This window comes from Myxocyprinus asiaticus, chromosome 25, assembly GCF_019703515.2.
Source record: "Myxocyprinus asiaticus isolate MX2 ecotype Aquarium Trade chromosome 25, UBuf_Myxa_2, whole genome shotgun sequence".
Taxonomy (NCBI): domain Eukaryota; kingdom Metazoa; phylum Chordata; class Actinopteri; order Cypriniformes; family Catostomidae; genus Myxocyprinus; species Myxocyprinus asiaticus.
Window position 1 is genome coordinate 15,552,619 of NC_059368.1, and position 4,524 is coordinate 15,557,142.

The 4,524-nt window shown below is 53.1% G+C and overlaps 1 long non-coding RNA gene across 1 annotated transcript; it reads right to left on the bottom strand.

Moving 5' to 3' along the window:
• Positions 1 to 3,697: 3,697 nt before the first annotated feature.
• On the bottom strand, positions 3,698 to 4,120 carry LOC127415907 (uncharacterized). The gene is made up of 3 exons (XR_007893018.1): positions 4,082 to 4,120; positions 3,948 to 3,998; positions 3,698 to 3,757 (listed from the first exon to the last, which is right to left on the bottom strand). It is a non-coding gene; the product is annotated as an uncharacterized LOC127415907 (long non-coding RNA).
• Between the last annotated feature and the right edge of the window lie 404 nt (positions 4,121 to 4,524).

A 4,524-nucleotide genomic window follows, 5' to 3' on the forward strand; every position in this document is an offset into this window, starting at 1 on the left:
CCACGTCTCGATCCTTCCTCGACACAGACTCTTCCTGCGGTTCACGTTCAAGGGTCAGGTGTGTCAGTACAAAGTCCTCCCTTTCGGCCTGTCCCTGTCTCCTCGCGTCTTTACGAAGATCGCAGAGGCTGCCCTTGCCCCGCTAAGGGAGGTGGGCATTCGCATTCTCAACTATCTCGACGACTGGCTAATCCTAGCTCACTCTCGAGATGTGTTGTGCGCACACAGGGACCTGGTGCTCTCACACCTCAGCCGACTAGGGCTTCAGGTCAACTGGGAAAAGAGCAAGCTCCTCCCGGTTCAGAGCATCTCTTTTCTCAGTTTGGAGTTGGACTCAGTCTCCTTGACGGCACGCCTTACGAACGAGCGTGCCCAGTCGGTGCTGGCCTGTTTGAAGGCGTTCAAACAGGGAACAGCGGTTCCACTGAAACTTTTTCAGAGGCTCCTGGGGCATATGGCTTCCTCGGCGGTGGCCACCCCACTCGGGTTGATGCATATGAGGCCGCTTCAGCACTGGCTCCAGACTCGAGTCCCGAGACGGGCATGGCACCATGGGACACACTGCGTGGCCATTACGTCAATCTGTCACCGTCTTTTCAGCCCTTGGACCGACCTCTCGTTTCTACGAGCAGGTGTTCCTCTAGAACTGGTCTCCAGGTGCGCTGTGGTCATGACAGATGCCTCCAAAATGGGCTGGGGTGCTGTTTGCAATGGGCACACAGCCGCCGTCCTCTGGATGGGCCCGCGACTGCATTGGGACATCAACTGCCTCGAGTTATTGGCAATTCTGCTCACCCTGCGGAGGTTCCGGCCGTTGATCCAGGGCAAGCACGTGTTAGTTCAGATGGACAGCACAGCAGCGGTAGCATATGTCAACCACCAAGGCGGTCTGCGCTCTCGTTGTATGTCACAACTCGCCCGCCGTCTCCTCCTCCGGAGTCAGCAGCACTTCAAGTCGCTGCGAGCCACTCACATCCCGGGCAACCTCAACACTACAGCGGACGCACTGTCTTGGCAGGTTTCCCTCAGGGGAGAGTGGAGACTCCACCCTCAGGTGGTCCAGCTGATTTGGAGTCGATTCGGACGGGCACAGGTGGACCTGTTCGCCTCCCAAGAATCCTCCCAAATCCCGCTCTGGTACGCCCTCACCGAGGCTACCCTCGGCATAGACGTGCCGGCACACAGCTGGCCCCCTGGCCTATGCAAATATGCGTTTCCCCCAGTGAGCCTGCTTGCACAGACCCTGTGCAAGGTCAGGGAGGATGAGGAGCAGGTCGTCCTGGTAGCACCCTACTGGCCCACCCAGACGTGGTTCTCGGACCTCACGCTCCTCACGACTGCTCCCCCCTAGCGAATTCCCCTGAGGAAGGACCTTCTTTCTCAGGGACGGGGCACCCTCTGGCACCCGTGCCCAGAGCTCTGGAATCTCCATGTCTGGTCCCTGGACGGGACGCGGAAGACCTAAGTGGTCTACCACCCGCAGTGGCAGACACGATCACTCAGGCTAGGGCCCCCTCTATGAGGCGCCTGTATGCCTTTAAGTGGCATCTATTCGCTAAGTGGTGTTCTTCCCGACGCGAAGACCCCCAGAGATGCGCAGTCGGATCAGTGCTTTCCTTCCTGCAGGAGAGGTTGGAAGGGAGGCTGTCCCCTTCCACCTTGAAGGTGTACGTTGCCGCCATAGCAGCACACCATGACGCAGTCGACGGTAAATCCTTAGGGAAGCATGACCTGATCATCAGGTTCCTAAGAGGTGCGAGGTGGCTGAATCCCTCCAGACCGTGCCTCGTTCCCTCATGGGATCTCTCCGTAGTTCTTCAGGGTCTACAGAGAGCCCCCTTTGAGCCTTTGCAGTCAGCAAAGCTTAAGGCACTCTCCTTGAAGACTGCCCTCCTGACTGTGCTCACTTCCATCAAGAGGGTAGGTGACCTGCAAGCGTTCTCTGTCAGCAAAACGTGCCTGGAGTTCGGTCCGGGTTACTCTCATGTGATCCTGAGACCCTGACCGGGCTATGTGCCCAAGGTTCCCATCACCCCTTTTAGGGACCAGGTGGTGAAACGGCAAGCGCTGCCCCAGGAGGAGGCAGACCCAGCCCTGTCGTTGCTGTGTCTGGTGCGCGCTTTACGCATCTATTTGGATTGCACGCAGAGCTTTAGAATCTCTGAGCAGTTCTTTGTCTGCTTTGGTGCACAGCGGGAAGGAAGCGCTGTCTCCAAGCAGAGGATCGCCCACTGGCTCATTGACGCCATAACTATGGCATATCTCGCCCAGAACATGCCGCCCCCAGTAGGGCTACGAGCCCATTCTACCGGAGGTGTAGCGGCTTCCTGGGCCCTGGCCAGAGGTGCCTCTCTAACAGACATTTTCAGAGCAGCGGGCTGGGCAACACCCAACACATTTGCAAGGTTCTACAACCTCCGGGTGGAACCAGTTTCGTCCCAGGTAGTGGCACGCAACACAAGCGTATAAGCCCGGGATAGCCGGCCGGGTGTATCGCTTGCACATAGCGCCTTCCACCTCCCTTGGAGCTGAAGACGTGCGCCGTTAATGCCCAGTAGTGTTCACAAACTTTGTTCCCTGGTTGACTTCCTCCGAGCCCTGTGACAGTCGAGTTTTCGGAGAGACTCGCTGCCGGCCCAGTACATGCGCTAACTAAGAGCCCTGTTCTGGGGTAGGTGCTCCGCATGTGGCGGTTCCCTGTAAGGCTAACCCCATGCGATATATATCTTCCGCTAGTTTGTTTCCCTGCTGGCAAACTGCGTCTTCCTTGGGCAGAGCCCCTCTGCCCCAGTCTCCATGTTTGTAGTAACTCCTCCCCCATTGGGCAGGATCTACCTTGAAGGCTCTCCACATGGTTGGAAAGACCATGTGACGTATTCTTCCACTTAAATATCCCCCCCTCCCTTTGGGCGAGGTGTGGTCTCTGCGGTGTCTTCCCCTTGGGAGGGACACCCCCCGACTAGACCTAGCAGCCCAGTCGGATAATCCCCTTTCTTTTTTAGGGAGTGGAAAAAGAGAAGGGGAAAAGAGGCCATGACTGGGTTAAGCCTGTCTCTATCCTTGGGTAGTCGACTGGTCCCCAAAAAAGGGCCGTTCGACACTCATAACTATGTCGGGGGAGGTTACATGTTGACCTGGTGTGCTGGCTATGAGGCACACAGCAGTCTGCCCACCACACACCGCCACTTCACGTAACACAGTTCAGCCAGTTGTGGCGTTTCGTATAGGGACCCCTAGTGTCACTACATCGACACAACGTCGAGTGAGTGACAGATAGGGAACGTCGTGGTTACTGGTGTAACCTCCATTCCCTGATGGAGGGAACGAGACGTTGTGTCCCTCCTGCCACAACGCTGAACTACCCACTGAAATGGCCGGACCTTATATCGGCTCCTCAGCATAAAACCTGAATGAGTGGTTGCATACCAGCTCCTTTTATACCCGTATGTCCGGGGGAGTGGCATGCAAATACCACTCGCCAATTTTCATTGGCCTTTTATCAAAGACCAGAGGTGTCTCGGGCTCCCAAGAGTGACCCCTAGAATCATTACATCAACACAACGTCTCATTCCCTCCATCAGGGAACAGAGGTTACACCAGTAACCATGACGATTTGCTGCTGCTCCATGGGAGTGTAATACATCCACCAAGTTCCTATCCTATCAAAAACATTTTGCTGTTTAAAAGTCTTACCCATTGTTGCATTTTGTTTCGCCTCGGCCCGCTTCAGTACTTGGTAACCCATGCCTCACGGTAGCTAGCAAGAGAAAAACAAGTGACAAACTTCTCCAAACGGAGCTAGCTAGCCCACCAACACACACACTTAATTTAACTTTTATCCAATAATTTTAATGTAACTGATGACGTTATCAACTAAATGTCACCAGATAACAAAATCTATCAAAATTTCATGTCCAAATAGTTTCTTTTGGTAATATTATGCTCACCAGCTTACTAGCTAAGGAGTGTGCCTCTCTCTACTTCTCTCTCCCAGTGCACTATTAAAGTTAAACACAGGTAACTTTACATGAGGAAACTGTACTAAATTAATGTAGCATTGCAAAATAATGAGCAAAGTTACCTTGCTGAAGTCAAAGGCTGAAGAAAGTGTGGAATCTTGTCAGTAAGCTCTTGCAACAAAATGGTGTGGAGAAAAGCAGGTGGCCATCAGCATATCGTTATACTCCCAACATTTGTGTAACTGTTAACATTATGGAGGATATAAACATGTTGAGTCCTCCTCTGTCTGCGTGATAACATAAACTAGAAAACGTCTGTGTTGGAAATAATGCAAAGTGTACCATCAGCAAGACAGATTATTATTCTACCATGGTGTTGTAAGAAGCACCACTGATGATGCTTCCTGCCTGTCAAATGATACAATACTGTCTCCTCCTCTTCTCACAGTGCTTTGCCACATATTACACCTGACAGCCCCACCAGGAGTAATAACATTGCACTGCAATGACAGTTTTTTTATTTCTCATTCATGGACACAAAGGCATCACCTCCTAATGCATTCAT